General features: G+C 40.0%; 1 non-coding gene across 1 annotated transcript; it reads right to left on the bottom strand.

Annotated features, from left to right (window-relative positions):
* Positions 1-2,778: 2,778 nt before the first annotated feature.
* On the bottom strand, positions 2,779-2,912 carry LOC123453458. The gene has a single exon (XR_006632839.1). It is a non-coding gene; the product is annotated as a small nucleolar RNA SNORA33 (small nucleolar RNA).
* Positions 2,913-26,003: the final 23,091 nt, after the last annotated feature.

The raw sequence follows: 26,003 nt of genomic DNA, 5'->3' as shown, positions 1-26,003 counted from the left end.
AATTGTATGTTTTACCTTTTGTGATTTTACTTTAGTATATACTAAAGGAACTTTTCTAGGCTAAAAAAAAATAATAATAATAATTGGCCAGCCAGGCCAAATGAGCCAATGGGTGCAATAGTGGCACGTCTGTCATGGTGGAAACCAACTGTCCTCCAATTGGACTGGAGGCCCGCTCCATGGGGGGGAGCACATCCCTGATACTAAAAACTTAAAACGGGGGTAGTCATGAGTCCTAGGGGTATAACATCTGCTGATGCCTGAAAAAACATATATAGTATGCTTATAAAACTACCCAGTAAGCAATTCTCTTAATATTTATACCCTTATTTTAATGCTACTCTCATTTTGGGTAGAGAATCTTCTGTTTTCAGATGGCAGTGACCTTGGGACGACTTAGAGTGCTGGAAAGAAGTGGCTGGAGTACTGTAACATCTTGATCACATCTTCCAAGGCTCAGTGTCTAATGTGGAAGAGGTGGTGGAAAGAATGTAAGAGCCAAAGGAAGGGTAGGACTCCTTACAATGTGCTCCCTCCAGACATAAAATGGCCTGGATATCCATGACCTCATAGTGCCTGACACTACCTACACAAGAGCATCATAAGAGGAGGAAAAGACCATGACATCAAAATAAAAGAGAGATTGATTGAGATGGGGAAGGGATATGATGGAGAATGGAATTTCAAAGGGGAAAGTGGGGGTGGCGGGCGGGGAAGGAGCGTATTATCATGGGATACTTTCTATAATCATAGATAATGTTAATAAAAATTGAGAAAAAAAAAAAAAGAAAATTCCTTCCCCTTTCTCACCTTCCCCCAGTTGTAAAAGCCTATAAAGCCCACTATCTGTAACCCCAGACTGCTCCACTCTTGAGAGTCAGTCCTGGAAGCTCATTAATTTCCCTGAATGAAAACTTCCATCTTTGCCTCAGAGTGGTCTCCATGGTCTTGGTCACTCCTGAAACTTACACGTGGTGCAGTGACTCAGATAGGAAGGCTTCTGATTGCCCTCTTGGGTGGCCAGACCTCCGTTTCCATGACCAAACCACTTAGCTGCCATTTGACCCTCTGAAGGCCTCGGACCATCTCTGCCTGATAGAGGCTCTCACACACACCACAATTCGGCCTCACCCTTCTTTCCTCCATCATCTCCTCCCTCCTTCTTGGTAAGTGTCCCTCTCTCTCGGGTTGGCCTGTCTCAGGGTTAACCCTTCCTGTAGAAGCCATGCTGGCATGCCAGGCTACACTCCTCAGCTGCTAGGCCCAACCCCAGGACTCCAGAAGGATGCACTCTGGACACCTCGGGTCTCTCTCTCTGGTCTACTGTATCCTAAGGGGCACCTTTTGGTTCGGTTGCACCATCTCCAGACACCCCCTCTCCCTCTCCCTTCTGAGCACTTATCTTCCACTGCCAGCTGCTTTAATCTTCCATTGCCAGCAGCTTTCTCTATCAAAGCACAGGTGCCCTTTTTGCCCACTAAACAGGTGAAAAAGCCAACAGTTGTTACCTGAATGGCCTCTGCCCATGTGGGAGGTTTAGGCCCCATTCACCCTAATGGGCCAGGGGGACATATTGGTATCCTGTGTAAATGCACGTTAAGCTCTGGTCTCTCTCATCACCTTCGTCTTGTTCTTTCTCTGTCTCCTTTCACTAGCCCTTTCATTATAGTCTTACACCTCCATGGGGAACAAAACCTGCAACCCATTTACTACTACCCCCCTAGCCTGTCTTCTTAAACCTTAAAACCTTTACAACTCCTGGATGACATCAAACCTCATCGTGTACTCTTTCTGTGCAATTCTGCCTGGCTGCAATATACACTGGAAAATGGTTCCAAATGGCCTGAGAATGATACTTTTGATTTCCAATTCTCACTGATTTAAAAAACTTCTGCCAATGTACAGGCAGATGGTCCGAAATACCCTATTTTTCACTCTGTATGCAAGGCCTTCTCTCTGCTCTACCTGCCATTCACACAAGGCCCTTCTATCCAAGGCCTCAGGAATATGTTCTTACTCAATCCCTACCCCATATTCATCTTCACCCTCTGCTTTTGCCCTGGACACCATAGAGGATATCATCCCAATAGCTCCTCCAGCTCCCTCAGCCTCTCCTGGCACCCTGCCTGGTAACAAGGTTTGATTTTAGTCTCTGGAGTTGTAAGTAGAATAGAAATTTAAAATGGAATGCATAACTTCTGAATAAATGAATGAATGGATGAATATATGAAGGGAAATGGTTGTCTAGAGTCTATATGAAAAGGGCACTTGAAATGAATGTGTGTGTATGTGCGTGGCTCACAGCTCTAAGGCAGCAGAATGATTTATGTTCTGAACAGTGCTATTTCATTGTGGGTATGTTTTCCACCAAGCCCACTGTACAAGATGGCATAGCCAATTTTTTACTATTGAGTATTCCCCAGAAGAAGCACTAAAAATAAAAGTAATTAAGATCATAGAACAAATTCAAGATTCTCCCCTTAAAGAGTTGTAAAATGACAGGTTTGAAAAGCAGCTGATAGCCTTGAGGTAAATCTCCCTGGAATTTAGGGGAAAAAAAGTTCTTTCTTAGTTTCCCTGTCTTGCAGAGCCAGGGAACTGCAAGCACAGGGAATCTCAGGATCCTGGTCTCAGCATGATGAATGAAAGCCAAGTCACTATGGGGATTTCTTTTTTTCTTCTTCTTCAAATATATGCAATTTATTAATTCTTAGCTTTCATTAAACTTAGAACAAGTTACATTAAAATAAGTCTTATGAAAATGCTTCAACATTAAGGTATTGTAGCCATTTTCAAGGACCTTAATGACCTCAACTGTCCTTAAGGCTCGTTAACATGGCATCACTATTGCCAGCTCTCTACATTTCTGCAGAAACACATTCAGATAAGCAGACCAATTAATTAGCTGGCTTGGGGATTTCTTATAATAAATTTGTACCTGTTTTATGCTGATAAGAAATTTATAACTGTTTTACATTTACTTTATCTTTATATGTTATATGGAACTACTAACAGGCAATAGCCTCAAGATTTATGTTTAAATTTAAAAGTACTTAATACTAAAATTTCAAAGAAATTTCTAATAATATTTAAATCTGCTTTCATATTTTTTAAAAAAAATGTTTCAAGGCAGAATTCAAAAATCTATGTTTATTCTGGGTAAATAGCATAAGTCAAATCTGATCTTTAAAAAATCTTTCATTAAAAAAGTTATTTCAAAAGGCCCTTTAAAGGGAAAAAATGATCATAGTAAAAGTCTTATGGTAAGGACAATACATTTTTGTTGATAGCTATGAGATGAACATGACTGAAAAAGATAAACTGGAGAGAAAACTTTAAATGTTTGATGAAAAATATTGTTAGAGAGTGGTTACATGGATTGTAAGGTAAAAGTATGTGGATGAAGGTATGAGTAAAGTATGTAGATGAAGATATGAGTAAGCTTAAATGGGAGGTTAAAGACAAAGTGCTTTATCAGATTATAGACTTCTTGAGATATGAAATGACTTAACCTAGGGCTTACATCAGACTAACAAATATGACCCTGGTTGGTAGCAGTATGCTATGGTATTCAGGTTGTAAAGTTAACTTTAACTAATTGATGTCAATCTGGTTATAATAGTGGTCATGAAAGACTGAATTTAGAGTATCCAACCAAGTTAACTAGGTTCCTCTATTTGTCAACCTTTTAACTAAAATTACTCAACAATTAAAAGTGCTTATTTGTAAAGCCAGATACACATAGTGGAACATACATTTGAAAATTGCTTTGAAAATCATTTGCAGTGGCAAGTGGCTCTGGCATACCTATTCCCTCTCTTTTGAATGAGACTTGTCTCTTTTTCAGTAGATCATGGCATTTAAATCCAATTCCTCTATTCTTTAAGTATATTAAATATAGCTAAATTAATTTCAAAAACTTATAGATTAATGAACATTTTATGTAGCTTTTAAGAGTGCTAAAACTTCTCAAAAATGTAAAAAAATATCTAATTTTTCATGTCTTTATATTTAAGCTAAAACCAGCATATCTGCAACAGGAGATTCACATTGGAGGAAAATCTGTACTCCAGGCTTCCCAAAAGAGGGAGGGCCACTTGGTCTGCATGGCCTTGACTTATCCTAGCAGACAACAATGCTGAGAGTCATAGAACTCCTCACAGGTCCCTGAAAGTCTCTCCTACAGAGCCATAATTGACCTCCAAAATATACATTTATTTCTGGCAGCCTACATGGTCTTAGTCACTCAATGAGAAAAATATAACTACAATATAAAAAACGAGTCAGACTAATAGGTTTCCCTGTTTGATGCTGATTTACAACTCATGCCTCTGCCTCTTCCTGCCCCTGATTAAATTCACCTACCCTGACCCCAGCTCCTCCCACTTGCTATTCCTGAGGCCCCCTCCTTCCTTAGCCCTTACTGTATCTCATCCAGAGATAAGTACACTGCCACTCCAACAGACACCCTCAAACTTAAACTCTCTTATGTTCCTACTCTTCCCCGATCCTAAAATGCCCCTCTGCCTTCTTTCTCTTGTCCCAAGCCCCCTATCTCTCACCTCTGAATACTCATCCTCCCTTTACACCTGGTGTTTTGACAAGAGTAACAAGCTCCCTTATTCTCCCTTCTGTCTTCTCACAGGGTGCACAGAGCCCACCTCCCTCACCTTCTCTATAACAGGTGTCTGCCAGCGACTGTCCTGATTATGAGAGAAGTCTCTGCTTCACTCAGGACCAAGTCATAACAACATGCTACACTGGTGCAGTCAATCTCACCACTCTGCCACCTCTCACCACCATAGCCTCCTCATCACCTGACCTGAAGATAGATGCTTATAGTCAGCATGAACCTTCGACTCTTACCATTAACAAAAGGCTGGAATGTTAGGTCAAAATGGGCTTGCCAAAAGGGAGTCACCAAAAGAAAAACATGATGGCCACAGGGAGATATAAGAAATGGATCATCCATATTCCTCATGAAAGATTCCCCAAGAACAGGATTTACCACCGCTCCTTATCTCTCACCAGGTCACTTCTGGTCTTACCCTGAGATCAGAGATTTACTGTCCCCCTATCTCTCACCAGGTCACTCCTGGTCTCTCCATATAACTACAGAAATTTACTGCCCTAACAAGAAAATTCCTTCTCCTTTCTCACCTTCCCCCAACTGAAAAAAACCTATACCCACTATCTGTTACCCCAGACTGAATGCTCCCCTCTTGATAGTCAGTCCTGGCAGCTCGTGTTCCCCCACCCCCAATAAAAACTTCCATCTTTGCCTCAGAGTGGTCTCCGTGGCCCTTGGTTACTACTGAACCTTACAGTACCTTACATTAATACTATTTCCTAGGCCTTTTGTATCCTACCTTACATATATACTGGCTCACAGTTCCTTAAAGGACTATTATTTATATGGTACTTTACATACATACTGGTTCACTTGTTTACTACCGAATGGTTCACAATGCCATAGCAAATTGGAATTTGTATACTTGCTTACAGGTATATTGTTTCATAGTGACATACTGAATTGGAGTTTGTATACTACCTTACGTAACACTATTCAATAGTGCAACAGAGAATTGGAATTTGTAAACCAGTTTACATGCCAACTGGTTCATAGTGCCATTATGAACTAGATATGCATCCTGCTTTATAGTACTGTAGAGACCTATAATTTGTTTACTTCCAAACATTCTGGGTCCTAGTGCCCTAGAGGACTTGAATTTATATCCTATCTTACATGATACAGTTTCACAGTTCTGTAGTGCCAGTTTGTTTTACTCCCTTATGTACCTAATAGTTCACAATGTCTTATTAATCTGAAATTCATATAGTACCTTACATGCACACTGGCTCACAGTGCTTTATGGACCCAAAATTACATCCACAGTTGTCAACAGTGCAGCCGTGAGCTGGTATATATATGTATATATGTATGTGTGTATATATATATATATATATATATATATATATATATATATAGTATATATATGTATATATATATGCACACACACACACATTAGATCACAATGGCTTAAACAACTGTTATTAATATTGTACCTTACATGCATACTAGTTCACAATGTCATTGTGAACTGGATTTATTTTACCTTATGTACATAACAGTTCACAGTTCTGTAATAAAATGAATTTACAGGCATACTATTTCATAGTGCCATGGTGAACTGGAATTTAGTCCCTTACATACATATTTGTCAATAGTGAGTGAATTGCAACTTGTAATCCACCTTACATATCCACTGGTTCAGAATCTTAGTGGACAAGAATTTGTTCACTACCTCATGTGCATACTAGTTCATAGTGATATGGTGAACTGTAATTTGGATCCTACCATACAAGAATTCCATGTTTCACTGTGTCATAGTGAACTGGCTTTTGTTTAATACCTAGTGGTTCACAGTGCCACATTAAACTTGAATTTGTATACAAACTTAAATGCATACTGTTTCACACTGCAGCCTTGAGCTGGAACTTGATATCACCTGATATGCATATTCATCAATAATTCAGAAGTGAACTGGAATTTGTCAACTACCTTACATACATTATTCAAAGTATCATAATAAACTGGTAAATAATCTTGCATGCAGAATCATTCATATTTCCAGATGAAATAAATTTGCATAATACCATACATGCATACTGTTTCAAAGTGCCCTAGTGGACTGGAAATGAAAGAAATTCCTAGATCATATTAAGTCTACCAGCCATTATGATCCAATCATTATATTATCTATGTGAATTTTTCTGTATACAACATAATATTACATGACATGGCTGGCCAGTGTTGTAGATGTAACAAAGAACAAGAAACATGATTGGAATGACATCCTTTTAAGATTTTAGTTATATTTCAAATTGATGAAGATTTAAGTTAATTTGATATTTTTAAAAGTATTTTTATTTATTTGAGAGAGAGAGAGAGACAGACAAAGAGACAGAAAGTGGGTATGCCAGGGCCTCCAGCCACTGCAAATGAACTCCAGGCACATGTGTCCCTTGTCCATCTGGTTTATGTGGATCCTGGGGAATTGAACCTGGGTCCTTTGGCTTTGCAGGCAAGTGCCCTAACCTCTAAGCCATCTCTCCAGCACCAAAATTTGATATTTTGAAATTTATATGAGTACTTACTTATGAGCCAATGTTTTCATATCAGCAATATAAACAATATACCTTAACAGGGCAACAACTGCATGAAGTTTTAATTTAAAATTGGCATTCTTTTTATTTTGCCTTGACAAGACTCTAACCTGTGGGGGTGGCCAGCATGTCCTGGGGGAGGCATGGAGTTGATGGTTAGGACTTATTAATTTTATCTGGTGTCAAAAAGAACAATTTATTTGGCCACTCTTTATGACTAGTAAATGAAGGCCCATAGAGGAGAGAATGAAGTCATTATTTTATCATGTGGCAGCAAATTTTAGGAGAAAAGGCTATCATGGATACATGAGTGTAAGTGGGGGCTTGGGGAAGTCCATATGAGCTGAGCCAGAGAGGGAAGGGGTCAGGGACAGCTGTGGTCTCTGCATTGGCAGCTTCCACAACAGAGGAGGAAAAAGAGAAAGCAGAAGAGAAGAAATGGTGGGAGGGGGCCAGGGATTGATATATGACTCTTCAGAATATATTTTTAGTTTTTATTTTAGAGAGAAAGAGAGAGAGAGAGAGAGAGAGAGAGAGAGAGAGAGAGAGAGAGAGAGAGAATTCGTACACCAGGACCTCAGCCCCTGAAATTGAACTCCAGATGCTTTTGCCACCTAGTGGGCATGTGCTACCTTGCACTTTCCTCACCTTTGTGCATTTGGCTTACATGGGATCTGGAGGGTAGAACATGGGTCCTTAGGCTTCATGGGCAAGTACCTTATCTGCTAAGCCAACTCTCCAGTCTACTTTTTAGACTTTATTTTTTTTTAATGAGGTAGGCCAATGGACTATTTTTGTAATGGGGTGATTAACTATTTTGCAGTTTTCAGATATAGTCTGGGACTAACTTTGTCTCGGAGACAAAGGTTGTCTGAAATGCTAACTGGGAGTTCTTTAGGCATCCCGATAAAACTAACCGGGGAAAACACCTTCTTTTTGCCTGAGTCCTGGTTTACAGCTACTTGCGGATGTAAGTCTCCTACAGTTGGGAGGTAAGACAGAAAAGCCCCCTGCAGGGCTGACAAAATGGAGTCAAAGTCCTAGTTTGAGGCATCTCTGGAAAGGTCTGACAGAAAAACATCTCCTAGGAGATGTGTGTATTTCTGGTGACATCACCAGATGATTCAGATTGAGTAGAGAGATTGGATGAAGACCCCTGGCAGGGTCTAAGAAATTGAAGTCCCAGTTATGCAGCTGCATTCTGGGAAGTGCCTGACCTAAGGTTGGGGTGATAAATGACTAGTGTTGAAATCTATTAAGAATTGGCAGAACCATTAGCTGTTCCAGTTTATGAAGTTATCAAATATTTAGAAGTCAAATGTATTATTTTTAGGCCAGCAGGAATTATTGTTTATATTTTTCCAGACTGTATTATAGTAAACAATTAAGCATTTTGACTTTATGTCTCCTTTTGGGATGAGGGTTTGGAAAATCTGGACCTAGGAGTTTCTGGTCCTCTGAGCAGTGGAGAGGGCATGAGGGAGATGTCTGGGGTGGAATGTGGTAGGCTCTAAGATCTGGAAATTAATCAGGAAATGAACAATGGAACCCTAGACCACACCCAGAGCATCCTGGTCCAAGTCACTAATGTCTGTTATAAAAGCCCCAGAAAAAGACAGTGAGAAAGGAGGAGTGGCATAGTCAGTTTTGGGGTACCTGCTTCTCCAGTTTTACAATGGAGGACCAAAACAAACAACTTTGGGGATCTTACAGTTTATTAAGATCAGCTCCACAGCAAGATGGTTAGTGAAGTTTTGGAAATCTGAGAACCCATGGAGGATAGAGGTGCAGGGCATCAGACATCCCTGAACAACTGTTTCTGGCCAGAGGCTCTCAGAGCTGCCTTCTGAGGAAAAGACAAGGGAGGGTGTCCAGGATGTCTTTCCTAGGTATCTCAGGGAGACAGACAGAGGGTGACTAACCATTTTCTTGGACTAAATATGGTCCAGTGTCGCAAGATCCAGTGGATATGGCAAATGCCTCTTTATGCTCCAGCCATTGGGGAATTTGAGAGCCCAGGGGAATTGGAATTCTCATGCAATTCACTGTGGTGAAATGAGAGGGAGAGGGAGAGGGAGAGGGAGAGGGAGAGGGAGAGGGAGAGGGAGAGGGAGAGGGAGAGGGAGAGGGAGAGGGAGAGGGAGAGGGAGAGAGAGAGAGAGAGAGAGAGAGAGAGAGAGAGAGAGAGAGAGAGGGAGAGGGAGGGAGGGAGGGGGAGAGAGAGAGGGGGGAGGGAGGGAGGGAAAGAGAAAGGGAAAGAGAAAGAGAAAGAGAAAGAGAAATAAGGTAGATATCTTGGCCTGAGATGTGCCACCATCATTTTCATACCCCTGAGTTTGTTCCAGTTTTGGCACCATATAATAGAAAAAGTAAGAAACAAGTGGAATATCAAGAAACAAGTGGACAGAGAAATTTGGCTTTATTGGAGGAGAGTCTACTCATACAGGGATACTTCACACCTCAGCCATGGCGACTCTAGAAATGAGTGGTGCTTGCCTAGTATTGCATGGGGTGGGGGAGGGGGTTTATGTCCAAGGAAGAGAGAAGGGAAAGTATTAGCAAGTGTGAAAGAAGAGAACTTCTTTGAACTCCTTTATTCCCAGTTAGCTAGCCAGATATCTGGCTCCTGGTGCGTGCGTGCGTGCGTGCGTGCGTGTGTGTGTGTGTGTGCGTGCGCGCGCACGTGCGCGCGCGGTGGGGGGGGGTCTCCACATAACCCAGGGGCCAGACTTCTTGGCATTTAGCAATAGCATGTTGAATTCTTGAAATTGCTGACTTCTTCATCCCCATGGGCATAGGCCAGCCTCTTTTCCTAAAGACTTTCATTTCTCTTAAATAAACTTTATGTGCTAACTATGCTCTGCCTTGTACATGAGTGTGTTTCCTACTTTCCATGTTTTTGTGACTCTGCTGTAGCTTTCTAGACCCCAACTTTACTTATATAAGTGTCACAACTTGTGATTTCTCCTTAAATAAACTCAATAGTTAATAATTTATTGCCCTTGAGTCCATTTTTAGCAATTATTTGTTAAAAATAAGATAGGACCCAAAATTGGGGTTCATAAACTTGGGGTATTCCTCCCAGGTATTTTTGTTACAGCAATAAGTAAAGTAACTAATGCAAGCTATTATTAAAAATCACTGCAAATGGAGTAGCTTAAAAACAGAGAAATTTAGGGGACTGGAGAGATGGCTTAGCATTAAGGTGTTTGCCTACAAAGCCAAAGGACTCAGGTTCAATTCTCCATTACCTATGTAAAAACAGATGCTCAAGGTGGCACATGTGTCTGGAGTTTGATTGCAGTGGCTCAGAGGCCCTGGCATGCACATTCACTCCTTCCCTCCCTCTTTCTTTCCCTATCAGCCTCTCTCTTACAAATAAATAAATAAATAAATAAATAAATGAAATATTTCTTTAAAAAAACAGGAAAATTTTTTTCTGAAGTTTAGGAGACTAGAAAGTCTGAGGTCAAGGTGTTGGCAGATTCAGTTTGTACTGATGACCCACTGCTTGGTTAATATGTATTGGTTTCATTATATGTTAGAAGAAATCGGGAGCCTCTCTTGAGCTCCATCTATGAAAGAGTTGATCTCCTTTCTAATACTGACCTCATGATCTAGTAATCTCTCAGAGGCCACAAACTTCAAATACTATTTGTCACCTTGGGGATTAGGATCCCAACATTTAAAATTTTAGGCAGAGAAAAACATAGCAACTAAATTCTGAATCAAGAGTTTTATATTTGTTAACTTATTTAATCCTGCTATACCCTGCATAGAAGACACTTGGAATAATGTCTACCAAGTGCTAAAGCCTTAATTAGTGTTTATTTACAAGTCTCCATTTTTGAATGGGAGAAGACTGAGGCTCAGAAAAGTTTACATAGCTTGTTAAGGTTGCATAGTTGACAAGTGACTGAGGGTCTGAGATCTGGATGCAGGCTTTTCAGTTATGGGGTCTAGCTTTAGGTGTCAATGCACACTACCCACATCATAGTTGAGGCTTCAGTACCTCAGAGAACGTTTATAGATAGTGCATGCTGAATTTTAGATTTTTGAAATTTATTTCTCTTAACACTTAGATAGATCTTCCTCAGTTTCCATTTGAATAGCTCTTTGAAGCCATTTGAGCTTTGAATCTCCAGGTCTTCAGAGACTCCTGGGGCTGTGGCTCACTCCTGGGTCATATTGAAGATCTGGGGCCGTAGAAGTTAACCCTCTACCCATCTGGTGCCTAGGGGAATGCATGTCTCTTGAAAGAATTAGTAGAATTTCACCCTGTGAACACAGTTGGATTTGAAATCTAATTGCAAGGGATTTATATTTTTTATTTTGCCAAAATTCAAAGATAAAGCCATTTCCAAAGTAGACAATATCTTTTTTTAAAACAAAATTTTATTTTACTTTTTTATTTTTATTTTTTAATTTTTGTTTTTTTGAGGTGGGGTCTCATTCTAGCCCAGGCTGACCTGGAATTCACTATGTAGTCTCAGGGTAGCCTCAAACTCATGGCGATCCTCCTACCTCTGCCTCCTGATGCTGGGATTAAAAGTGTGTGCCACCATGCCCAGCTATTTTATTTTTATTTATTTGACAGAGAAGGAAGTAGGGAGGGAAAGAGAGAGAGAGAGAGAGAGAGAGAGAGAGAGAGAGAGAGAGAGAGAGAGAGAGGGAGAGAATGGGCATGTAAGGGCCTCCAGCTGCTGCAAACGAACTCCAGACATGTGTACCCCTTTGTGCACCTGGCTAACATGGGTCCTGGGGAATTGAACTTAGGTCCTTTGGCTCTGCGGGCAAATGCCTCCTTAACTGCTAAGCCATTCTCCCAACCCCAATGTAGACAGTATCTTGTTTTGCTCTGTCATAATCTGCTCAGGCTGCTCTACCCTAAGCACCACAGCAAGTTTGGAATCTTCTGAAATCTCTGCTCCCTGTCCTTATATGGTCTTACCCTGTTGGAGCACACACCTCTATATCTCTGTTTGTCCAAATTGTCTTTGTTTTTTAAGGATATCAATGAGAATGAAATATGGCCCACCTCAGTAATCTAATTTAAGCCTAACCACTTCTTCAAATTCTCTCCAAGTATAGTGACATGAGGTCCTAGGATTAGGGCCTTAGTAGTCGTTTGGGGAGGAGATATATTTCAGCTCCCAGTTAGATATCAAAGTAAGCATTTGACATAGTAATTTTTAGTATTTAACACAAATTCCATGTCTGCTAGTATTAATAATATAGCTTTGCAGTTGTTAAATATGAGGCAAAAGAATTTAGGTGGTTTTATTTATTTATTTATTTATTTATTTATTTATTTATTTATTTATTTATTTATTTATTTATTTATATATATTTTGAGATGGTCTTATATAGGCTAGGCAGGACTCCAGCTGTTTATATAGCCTTGAACTTGTGATCCTCCTGCCTCCACCTCTAATTATGAGTTTTACAGTAATGTGACATTATGAAGTTTTACATAATGCTGGTGATTGGTCCCAGGTTTTTGTGCATATAAAGCAAGCTAAGCACTCTACCAGCTGAACTCCAGCCTAAGTACCTATATTACCTACTTTTCTTTTTGCTGTGACAAAATACCCAACAAAAAGAAACATAAAGGAGGAATGGTTTATTGTGGCCTACAGTTCCAGAGAATTGAGCCTATGATGGCAGGGTAATCCTGGAAGCAGGAGTGGGTGGTAGCTGGTTGCTTTGAATCCACAATCTGGAAGCAGAGAGCAACGAACCTTGTGCTCGACACACTTTCTCCTTTTATTTAGTCCTGGATTTTCCTATCTAAATTAACCTAATTTAGAAACTTCCTTACACACATGCCCTAGGTATCTCCTAGGTGATTCTAGATCCAATCAAGTTAACAATTGAAATTTACCATTGTAGTATCTTATTTAAGGTCACACTTCTGGTAATAGAAAATCCAAATTGATTTATTGCCATGTCTATTTGATAAGGTTCTTCATTCTTTCCCCCTACCTTGGCCAATGTAATATGGTTGATGGGCATATCTGAGGGGGCCTAAGAGTCAGACGTACAACAAAGGTTTAAGTAAGAGGTTTAGTTTCTGATGTGGTGGTGTTGGGAGGTGAGTCTTAATGGGAGGATTTCAGTTCATTAATGGATGAATTCTGATGGAATATGTCAGTTCTTGTGTGAGAGAATTTGTTATGAAAGCATTATTTTTCACAATTCTTGGTGCTTTTCTACCATATCATGATATTTTATAAAAGTCATAGCTACAAGTTACTGCCATGACCTTGGATTTCCATGCTTCCACAAACAGGAGCCAAGTACACTTTGTTTCTAAATCATGTGGTCTTTGGCACTCTGTTACAGCAAGAGAAGGGAAACAAAGTCATGCTATGATCAGGTCCTATTGCATATGGAAGAACAACACCATCATGAAAGGCTCTCTAAGAATTTAGAGAACTTGCAAGCCCAGGCAAGTTTCCATTATTTCATCTTGTAGACACTTTGGTCTTGGAAGAGGGAGTGGGATCTGGGATAGTGTGCTAATTATTTTTCTCACTGCTATGACTGAAAACCTGAAAAGAAGCAGTTTAAGCAAGGAAGGATTTATTTTGATTCACAGTTCCAGGGGATACTTTCCCATATAGCAGAGAAGGCATGACAGCAATACAGCTGGCTGGGCACACTGCATTCAGTCAGGAAGCAGAGAATATACAGGAAGCGAGATCAAGCTATAAAACCTTCAGGCCTACCACTTCTCACCTGCTGACCTGAACCTAATTCCCTCCAGGTAGGCTTCCCCTCTGGAAGGTTTTACAACATTCCCAAACAGCACCATCTGATGGGGACTGAAGTGTTTAAACACATGATCCTTTGGGGGACATTTGATATTCAAACCCCAACAGAATACAAAGGCTCTCTTTCTAAATGAGTTGAGTAGTGGAAATTGGCATACTGGACAGAGGAAGACATGATGAACATTTCTTGGGTTGGCTTCATTTTAAAGTATGAGTAGATTTTTAAAACTGTTTATTACTTATTTATTTATTTGAAAGAGAGAGAAAAAGAGGTAGATAGAGAAAAAGTGAAAATGGGCATGCCAGAGCCTCTAGCCACTGTAAATGAACTCCAGACTCTGTGCTTGCTTGTGCATTTGGCTTACATAGGTCCTTGGGAATTGAACCAGGGTCCTTAGGCTTTGCAGGCAAATGCCTTAACCACTGAGCAATTTCCCCAGCCCAGACTTTTTAAAAATGAAGTCCAGCTGACAAAAAATAGGAAAATTAAAAGTGAATGTGGATGGTGTGTGGGGTTGAATTGAATATGACTAAGTCTTAACCCTAGTACTGGTGGATGTGACTTTATTTGCAAATAGATTGTTTGCATATGAGCTTAGTCAAGCAGAGGTCATGCTTACTTAGGCTAGCTCTAAACTCTATGAATAATGTTTTTATAAAGAAGGCTATGAAGATGCAGACATCATAGAAATGGAGTCAGAGACTGAAGTGATGTGTTTACATGCCAAGGGATATGAAGAATTTCCAGCAAATACAGTATGGGACAGATAGTCCCTCATAGCCTGTAGAAGGAACCAGATTGCCTATATATTGACTTATATTTCTAGCCTGAAGAACTGTTGGACAATAAAATTTGCCATTTAAAGTCATCAGGTTTGTGAAAGGTTGTTACAATAGCATTAAGAAACTAATATTGATGGGAGGGGAGAGACATTCATGGAATAATTACTTTGGATAGAAATGGAAGTTCTGCAAGTGTCTGGGGACTCCTAGCAAAGAACAACTTCAGAGGAGGATGAAATTATTGTTTCAAAATCACCATATAAATGGGTAGATTAAGAAATAAAAGGAACTAATAAGGAAAGGTGGCAGATGTAATATTTTAGTCATCAAACTTTGGGCTGGAGTTCAGTATTATTATAAATGAAAGCATTGGGATTACAGTTAACCTTCGTATCCATAGATTCTGCTTTTATCAATTAATTGGAGATGGCAAATATTTAAAAAATCTGTTTGTAATTGAATACCTACAGACATTTTCCTTGTCATTTATTCTTTTAGCAACACAATAGGATAGCCATTTACATACTTTCTACATTGTATGGATTATTATAATACTGAGCTTCTTTAAGGTCTACAAGAAGATATCCATGGTTTATATGTAATACCATGTCATTTATATAAGGTATTTGAGCATTGTGAAACATTTACATGGCATGGGTAATAGGAGAAAACCTCTGAGGATATGAAGGGACAACGATCCATATGTTACAGGGAGAGGTGTTTTGTATTAAGGCAAATGAATGGAAGTAAGAGATCTTTTTTTTTAATTTTTATTAATATTTTCCATGATTATAAAATATATCCCATGGTAATTCCCTCCCTCCCCACCCCCACACTTTCCCATTTGAAATTCCATTCTCCATCATATTACCTTTTTTTGGGGGGGGGGTTTGAGGTAAGGTCTCACTCTAGCCCAGGCTGACCTGGAATTCACTATGGAGTCTCAGGGTGGCCTCAAACTCATGGCGATCCTCCTACCTATGCCTCCTGAGTGCTGGGATTAAAGGCTTGTGCCACCAGAGCAATAGGCCTGTAGAGCTTGGGCTGAAGATGCATGGGGATGACATTCCTAAAGATAGATAAGTCTTTCTTATCCAGGCAAGAGTGTGGCTTAGATAAGATAATAAAGGGCTTATAACAATGCTTATGATATCTGATGTAAGTGTATCTATCTGAAATTGGGAAAAATTGACTCATTTTTGTCTTGGTTTATAGGCAATTTCAACCTCAAAGGAAGCAGATCTCAGGAATTTCTATTCTGAACCTATTCATAATCTACTAATTGGTTGGTGCAGTGAAAATGACAGGGCTCTTAAAGATAGTAGTTCTATACAATGGAGTTCTACTCAGCGGTAAAGAAAAATGAAGTTATGAAATTTGCAGAAAAATGGATGGACCTGGAAAGTATTATACTAAGTCAGGTAACCCAGGCCCAGAAAGCCAAGCGTCACATGTTCTCTCTCATATGTGGATCCTAGCTACAGATGACTGGGCTTCTGTGTGAGAATGAAAATACTTAGTAGCAGAGGCCAGTAAGTTGAAAAGGAGACATAAAGGGTGGAGAAAGGAAGGGAGGAGGATACTTAATAGGTTGATATTGTATATATGTAATTACAATGATTGTAATGGGGAGGTAATATGATGGAGAATGGAATTTCAAATGGGAAAGTGTGGGGAGGGAGGGAATTACCATGGGATATATTTTATAATCATGGAAAATGTTAATAAAAATTAAAAAAAAAAAAGATAGTAGTTCTTAGGCTGGAGAGATGGCTCAATAGTTAAGGCACTTGCCTGCAATGCTAATGACTTCTTAGGTTCAGTTCCCCAGTAGTCACATAAAGCCAGATGCACAAAGTGGTGCATGCATTGGGAGTTTGTTTGCAGTGGCTACAGGCCCTGGTGCACCTTAATTCATTCATTATCTTTCCCCCTCCTTGAAAATAAATAAATAAAATATTAACAACAACAACCGCAATAAAAAAAAAAAAACGACAACAGAAATCTGTGGAGCATGGTGGCACATGCCTTTAATTCAAGCACTTGAGAGGCAGAGGTAGGAGGATCACCATGAGTTTAAGGCCATACTAAGACTACATAGCGAATTCCAGGTCAGCCTGGGCTATAATGAAACCCTACTTAAAAAAAAAAAAGCCAGGCATGATGGTGTACGCCTTTAATATCAGCACTTGGGAGGTAGAGGTAGGAGCAACCATGAGTTTGAGGCCACCCTGAGACTACATAGTGAATTCCAGGTCAGCCTGGGCTGGAGTGAAACCCTAACTTGTAAAACAAACAAGCAAGCAAGGATAGTGAGTTCTATTTTGGGGGATCATATAGTTTCCTGGAGTTAGTGAGAAGAAAAGAGAGACATAGAATTATACCCTTGACTTTGGAAAGAAAGTTTAGATAAATTCAGAGAGCATTTTGTAGTTCTTATTGGTGAATGTTGCAACACTCCCCTGGCTTTCATTGTTTCTCTTCCTGTGCAACTGTGCTGGGCTGCACTGGTGGGGGCAGGTAGTGCTGAGGGAAGGACCAGGCCTGCTGGTTCCTCCTAAGGGGTTAAGGAGGAAGATGAGCATCGGATGACTCAGACCTCTCCTAGCCACTGGAGACAAACCACACTGAGTCGGGAGTCTTTTTGAAGCAGGAACTCACAGGAACTCTCTTTATTGCTATGAGCAGTTGCCTATATAATGTTGGGGATAGAGGTAGGGATTTTAGGATGGGGGTGGGGGAGAGGTAAGGGCCAATAGTAAACTGACTATTGAAATGGTAATTTCAACTCCTGTGTGGAAGTAGCAGGCCAGAAGCCATTAGGTGTCTTGCTGAGTCATAGCTGGGCAGAGACAGGTCACCAAACTTTAGGTAGGCTCAGGAAATTCCAATAGGCCTCATGCCTGGGCCTTTCAGGGCCCAGCATCTCCCCCTTTTGTTTTTGTAAGAGCATTAGTCACCATGGCCCCAGTCTTAGGTTGTCCCCCTCTGGGGATCTTACCCGTAATTGGGTACCATGTGTTTAGCTCACTGAGAACCCACTCTATGGCCTGTCTTAGGTTGTCTCAGTCAGTCTGAGATCTTACCTGTCATTGGTCACATGGAGGGCAGAGGAGGTGGCAGTGGGTCATCTGAGGAACTTAATTCCTGAGTTGCCAGACCGTGATAATGTTATTGCCTCTAGCCACTGGTGAATAAATTGTGTAATTTTGTTAATTACACAAGGCCCAACAGTGAGGAGAAGGAGAAGGAGGGGGAGGGGCCCAGGTAGAGGGAGGAGGTAGGGTAAGAAGTCATGTAAGCCCATCCACAGTGTGTTGTCCTGGAAGTCCTGCTGCCTCCTCTCCAAGTCTTCCTGGAGCCTCTTAATCTTGTCCTGGATGATTCTCGATTTGGCATAAAAGCAGCATTTTTCCTGTAAAAACAAGCATATGCCTCCCTTTCAGCCATTAGTAGGTCTAGTCCTCTCCTGTTTTGTAGGATTACCTCAGCCAGGGAATCTAGCTGTTGTTGGAGATATAATCCCTCCAATATAATCAAAAGAGGGCATAGGGAGGGCCACATTTCCAGGAGTGATATCTATATCTGGGATTAAGGTGGCTGGGGCACAAAGGCCCATCCAATTGGTGGGCAGAAAGTCATAGGCCATCTTGCCTCCACAAACAAACCATTCCAGAAAGCAGGCAGTGTTGAGCACTGGGCTCAGTTGTGTTAAAAGTACAGAAGAAAGGATGAATGTATCCCACATCTATACTGGAATTATTAGGGGAAGATGGGGCAATTTTCCCTTTTTTATTTATTATTTTTTATGAACCAGGCCCTTCTGGGCCTCAGTGTAGAAAGACTGTGTCTGTCTTAGGTTGTCCTCTATGATATTTAGGCCTTACCCATCATTGGTACATGAATTCCATCATTCATGCCCTGTCTTAGGTTGACCTAACTTGAGAGAATCTTACCTGTCTTTGACTACCAGCCTCTGCAGGGGCTTTAAGATAATGTCCCAGGAAGATGGAGTCAGGTCCATAGCTGTATCCCATGTACTTTTGCATGGATGTCTATAATGGATCTCAAAAGACATTTAACAACTTTTAACAACATTTAACAACTAAAATCTTAAGAAAAAGGACATATCTTTCTAATCATGTTTTGTGTTCTTTGTCATGTCTAATGCTGGCCTGCCATATCATGTCATGTATTCTATATTTCATGTAGTCTGTATGTGTACCTAAATTTATAATCTGGTGCTTATGCTCAGTAAGTGTTCTGATGTTTATTGATGTATTTTAAGATGCTGTTAGTTACTAAAAACTGGTTTACATTATACTTAAAATACTTCATCTCTGTACTTTTGACTTGATGCTTGTTCATGCTTATTAAAATTATACATGTCCTTCTGGTCACGATGGCTTCCACCTAACCTTGCCTCACATTACAGGGAACAAAAGGCAAGACCCTAAAGGTTTGGACGGAGTATTTTTTTGTTTAGGGGTTTTCTAACTCTAGTAGGCTTCAAGTGGGAGGGTGTGATGGAGCAAAATAGGGAATCCACTGATTTCCACATTCTCAGTAGCCCACCAGTCCCCCAATCCCCTCAAGCAGCTGTCCTAGTCCCAGTCCCAGTAGGAGCTCCCTCCTGTATGAACTGAAGACCAAGAGGACCCAAGCTAGCAGGGTAGGTCCTCCACCCTAGGCTTTCCCACCACCAGGCAGAACTCCATGGACTTGATCACCATCCCAGTTGCAGTTTCTGTTCAGCCTTGCTGTCCCCCATGCACAATCACCATACCACTAACTGCTCCCCCCTCCCACTCCTGAACAGGGACCCAGGCTAGTGTCTCTGCCCTAGCCTTTCTGACCTCTATGGGTGATCACTGAAGTACTCACCACCAACCCTTACCCCTGGCCAGCAGGTAAAGGGATAGCACAAAAAATCAGATGCAAATAAATCCAGCTAAATTTCCCAGTCCTATAATGGATGTCTCTAATCTAACCATAGAAGAGACAATAGGATCAGAAGCACAAAACAAAGAAATAAACTACACAACCCTGGCCAAGAAAATAGCATAACTTGCAGAAATTCAACAAAGGACCAATAATGGTATGAATGGTATGCTCACTAGATTAGACATACTAGAAAAGAAACAGGAAGGGTTCAGAAGCAGTTAAATGATCTGAGGGAGAGTGATAAACAAAGAGGACCTCAATAACCAGCTGGCTAAGCTCAATGAAGACATAAAAAAATACAAGGATGAACTCCAAGAAGCATTAAGAAAAATCAGAAAATGACATGAAAGTGGAACTGGACATAGGGTTGGAAACTATAAATAAAAAAAAAAGCAGTAGAAAATATGAACCAAATTGATAAGCCCAAAACTGTATAGAAGCTCTCAAGAATAGAGTCGGCCATGTGGAGGATAGAAACTCAGAATTGGAAGACAAAACAGAAGAAATAGTTCATGAATCCAGAAGTTTCAACAAGTTCAAAAATTTCTGTGAACAGAGCATGAGGTAACTGTGGGATAAACTTTATCATCCCAACATTTGGATCATGGGAATACCAGAACAGGGAAAAATATAGATGAAAGGCATGGAACATTTATTCAACAAAATTATTGAAGAAAACTTTCACACTCTCTCATCTCAAAAGAAAGTCCTATCAAGTAACAAGAAGCTAGCAGAACTCCAAAAAGACTGGACCAAAAGACAAATTCTCCAAGACATATTCTCATTAAACATTGATCACAAAGAGAAAGCCCTAAAGGCAGCTAGGGAGAAATAACACATTACATATAAAGGAAACACCATCAGAATTACTTTAGACTTCTCAATGGAAACCTTGAAAGCCAGAAGGCCTAGAGTGGAACACTGCAAAGTCTAAGACCTTATGGCTTCCAACCCAAACTACTCTACCCAGCTAAAGTATCCCTCCTAATGGTGAAAAAAACTTTCCACAATAAAATCCAGATTTACAACTATATGAACACAAAGCCAAACTACAAACAGTACTTCAGGGAATGCTCCACACAGAAGATTCAAATAACTAACCTCAAGAGCCAATGAGAATCAGATCACAATAACCAAACTTTAAGAAGGCACAAAAACTACAAAAGCCAAGAAAATACCAAACGATATAAACCACCACTATATGGCAGGGATTAAATCAAACCCCATAGATATTACCCTAAATATTAATGGCCTTAATTAACCCATCAAGAGATATTAGCTAGCATGGTGGATCAGAAAATTAGAACCTTCAATCTGCTGTCTTTATGAAATCTACCTCCCCACTAAAGACAGACACCTTTTCAGGGTGAAAGTGTGGAAAATGATACTCCAAGCAAACAGAAATAAGAAGCAATAAGGAGTAGCTATACTTATATCAGGTAAAATAGACTTCAAACTGAAAGTAATAAAAAAAGACAAAGAAGGCCACTTCTTACTTATCAATGGAACAATCCAATGAGAGGCTATCACAATCATTAATCTTTCCTTCTATGGAGCCAGCATCACTCTGATACCAAAACCAGGCAAAGATAGAAGAAAAAAAGAAAATTACAGACCAATCTCCCTCATGAACATAGATGCAAAAATTCTCAACAAAATATTGGCAAACAGAATACAAGAGTATATCAAAAAGATCATTCACCCTGACCAAGTAGGCTTTATCCCAGAGATGCAGGGATGGTTCAATATATGCAAATCTATAAATGTAATACATTATATAAATGGGTTGATGGACAAAAATCACATGATCATCTCATTGGATGCAGAGAAAGTATTTGACAAAATCCAACATCCCTTTCATGATAAAAGTCCTACTGAGACTGGAAATAGAAGGAACATATCTCAATATAATAAAATCTATTTATGACAAGCCTACAGCCAACATATTACTAAATGGGGAAAAACTGGAAGCTTTTCCACTAAAATCAGGAACAAGTCAAGGGTGTACACTGTCCCCATTTTATTGAATATATTATTGGAAGTCTTAGCCATAGCAATAAGGCAAGAGACACACATAAAAGGGATACAAATGGGAAAGGAAGAGATTAAGTTATCATTATTTGAAGATGACATGATTCTATACATAAAGGACCCTAAAGACTCTACTAACAAACTGTTAGAGCTGATCAAAACCTACAGCCATGTAGCAGTATACAAAATAAATACACAGAAATCAGTAGCCTTCATGTATGCTAACAACAAACACACAGAGGGTGAAACCCGAGAATCACTCCCATTCACAATTGCATAAAAAAAATAATAAAGTACCTTGGAATAAACCTAACAAAGGAAGTAAAGAATCTACAATGAGAACTTTAAAACACTCAAGCAAGAAATTGCAAAAGACACTAGAAAGTGGAGAAATATCCCTTGTTACTGGATTGGAAGAATCAATATTGTGAAAGTGGCGATCTTACCTAAAGCAATCTACACATTTAATGCAATCCCTATCAAAATTCCAAAGGCATTCTCATGGAAATAGAAAAAAAAAACCATCCAAAAATTCCTTTGGAATCACAAAAAACCTCGAATATCTAAAATAATACTGAGCAACAAAAATAAGGCTGGTGGTATCACCATACCTGATTTTAACCATACTACAGAGCCATAGTAACAAAAACAGTGTGGTACTGGCACAAAAACAGACATGTAGATCAGTGGAACAGAATAGAGGACCCAGATGTAAGCCCAGGTAGCTATTGCCACCTGATATTTGATAAAAATGCCAAAAATTATCATTGGAGAACCGACAGCCTCTTCAGCAAATGATGTTGGGAAAACTGGATATATATCTGCAGAAGGATGAAAATAGATTCTTCTCTCTCACCATGCACAAGAATTAAGTCCAAATGGATTAAAGACCTTAGCATCAGACCTGAAACTCTGAAACTGCTAGAGGAAAAAGTAGGGGAAACCCTTCAACATGTTGGTCTTGGCAAAGACTTTCTGAATACAACCCCAATTGCTCAGGCAATAAAACTCTGGGACCTCATAAAATTATAAAGATTTTGTACTGCAAAGGACACAGTGAAAAAAGCAAAGAGGCAAACAACAGAATGGGAAACAATATTCCCCACCTATACATCTGATAGAGGATTAATATCTAGGATATACAAAGAACTCAAAAAGTTAAATAATAAGGAATCAAATAAGCCAATCAAAAAATGGGCTTTGGAGCTAAATAGAGCATTCTCAAAGGAAGAAATACAAATGACATGTAAGCATCTAAAAAAATGTTCTCCATCACTAGTCATCAGGGAAATGCAGATTAAAACTACATTGAGATTCCATCTCACTCCTGTCAGATTGGCCACCATCATGAAAACAAATGATCATAAATGTTGGTGTGTATGTGGAAAAAGAGGAACCCTTTTACACTGCTGGTGGGAATGCAATCTGGTCCAGCCATTGTGGAAAACAGTGTGGAGGTTCCTAAAACACCTAAAGATTGATCTATCATATGACCCAGCTATAGCACTCCTAGGCATATATCCAAAGGAATCATCTCATTTTCTTAGAAGTACATGCTCAACCATGTTTATTGCTGCTCAATTTATAATAGCTGGGAAATGGAACCAGCCTAGATGTCCCTCAACTGATAAGTGGATAATGAAGATGTGGTACATTTATACAATGGAGTTCTACTCTGTGGTAAAGAAAAATGAAGTTATGAAATTTGCAGAAAAATGGATTGAGCTGGAAAGTATTATATTAAGTGAGGTAACCCAGGCCCAGAACGCCAAGCACCACATGTTCTCCCTCATATGTGGATCCTAGCTACAGATGATTGGGCTTCTGTGTGAGAAGGAAAATACTTAGTAGCAGAGGCCAGTAAGTTGAAAAGGAGATATAAGGGCTGGAGAGATGGCTTAGCGGTTAAGCGCTTGCCTGTGAAGCCTAAGGACCCCGGTTCGAGGTTCGGTTCCCCAGGTCCCATGTTAGCCAGATGCACAAGGGGGCACACGCCTCTGGAGTTCGTTTGCAGAGGCTGGAAGCCCTGGCGCGCCCATTCTCTCTCTCCCCCTCTATCCGTCTTTCTCTCTGTGTCTGTTGCTCTCAAATAAATAAATAAAAATTAAAAAAAAAAAGGAGATATAAAGGGAAGAGAAAGGAAGGGATGAGGATACTTAGTAGGTTGATATTGTATATATGTAAGTACAATGATTGAGATGGGGAGGTAGTATGATGGAGAATGGAATTTCAAAGGGGAAAGTGTGGTGGCAGAGGGAGGGAATTACCATGGGATATTTTTTCATAATTATGGAAAATTTTAATAAAAATTTAAAAAGGGCTGGAGAGATGGCTTAGCGGTTAAGCGCTTGCCTGTGAATCCTAAGGACCCTGGTTCAAGGCTCGGTTCCCCAGGTCCCATGTTAGCCAGATGCACAAGGGGGTGCATGTGTCTGGAGTTCATTTGCAGTGGCTGGAAGCCCTGGCATGCTGATTCTCTCTCTCTCCCTCTATCTGTCTTTCTCTCTGTGTCTGTCGCTCTCAAATAATAAATAAATAAAAAATGGACAAAAAAAATTAAAAAAATTTAAAAAATAACTTAAATCTTTGAAGAAGTGATTAATTTGGTTTTACTGACAAAATACAGAAATGTTGATATGTTTTGCCCATATTTATAACTGTTAATATACATGCTTACTGTTGAACCACAGCTTCCTGTGTATCACAGTCAGCTTCATGATGCTATGATGAACTTCCAAACCAGATGCAAGTTATGGGAGGAAGGGATTCATTGAAGTTAACAAACCCAGGTGAAATTTCTTAATTGCAGAAGAATCTGGCCCTTTTCACAGGTACACTGAGAGAGAAATACCATCACCAACACCATGAGCAAGCACACTTCATGAATCCCAGGCAGAGTTTCAGCACTCTGCATATGTTAGTCTGGAACTCAAGATCTACCCTCATACACACCTTTAGGACTGGACCCTAGGATCCACCACACAGTGACATCAAGTTGCAAGCTTGAATAAAACTCCTTATTCTATTCAGGACCATCCACTAAAATATGACATTTTGCCCCAGCCTCCAATAGATTATAAGTATCTCACATTGTAAATTGTGTTAGGTTCAAATTCCAAGCTATTATATGAGTCCTGCAATGTCAAAAAAGTATATATTTTCAACATATCAAGGCACAGAGTAAACATTTTCAACTGGTAAAAGGCATAACAAAGAGAGACTGGACCAATGCAAATCAGCAACCATCAAGCAAATATCAAACATTTGCAGTTCAAGTCCAATATCATAACCAGTGACTGACAATCTCTGGATTTCCCAATTGTGCTCCTCCAGCTGGCTGAGTAGCTAGGGAAAACTTCCATCCTGAGCCAAGAGCTCCATGGTAGCTCTTGCACCATCCTGGTATGTCCAAAACATCTTTGGGTCTCCATGAAAACCATGGTCTACCTTCCTGTAAGGGAAGTTGAAGAGAAAGATAGAAGACTTGTACTGTAACAGAAGAAAAACATTTATTGCAAACACTATGAATGGTAAGGAACAAAGACCTCTGCATGGCCTAGAGGCTCTCTGTGTCTCATCAGAGCTGAAGGAAAGCTTATAAACATATAGATCAAAGGAGCAGGTATGATTGGGAGTCTAGGGAGCTATTCAAGGTATTTTCTGAGAAGTGTTTTGGGGAGTATGGTTTCTGAGTTGGTAATGCCCTAGAGGTTTCAATGTGGTTTGGGGATGTTCATGGATCAGGATATGGATTGATTATTTCTCTTTGATTTTTGGATGGCTTAAATCAAGGTTTGTTTATGGACTATGAATTCAAGGAGAACTGTTTTTCTTTTGGGGGTGGAGGGGAGTCCTTCATGTTCAGTCTCTGAAGGGATATAAGAAGTTGGACCAAAAGGGAAAGGGGCAAATGTCATGAGGAGTGACTTCCTGCTGAGAGAGGTTGTAGACTTCTAGAGGGAGAGATAAGTGAGGTACAATGAGGAACGGGGCCAAAGTCTTCAAGGGGCTGTTATTGGCTGGCCATGAAGAATTCTGTCACTCTTTGTGATGTGAAAGCGTGGATTATTTCCTGGAGAAAACTGGAGAGACACCCGAAAACACAGGGACTGAAGGAGACAATTAGCATGATTATGATGACAGGTCCTACAAAGCAAGCCAACCATGGGCTCCAGGAGACCCAGGTGACTTTCTGTTGGGATAGTTTATTGAAACCATATTTGGTTTTTATATCTTCTAAAAGTTGTCTAGCATTTTCTCTGACTATGACTGATTTGTTAGTGTAGAAATAGCATTCCTCAT

The sequence above is a fragment of the Jaculus jaculus genome, chromosome 11 (genome assembly GCF_020740685.1).
Source record: "Jaculus jaculus isolate mJacJac1 chromosome 11, mJacJac1.mat.Y.cur, whole genome shotgun sequence".
Lineage (NCBI taxonomy): Eukaryota > Metazoa > Chordata > Mammalia > Rodentia > Dipodidae > Jaculus > Jaculus jaculus.
The sequence above is the reverse complement of the archived record's forward strand: the minus strand, read 5'-3'. Positions and strand labels throughout refer to the sequence as shown.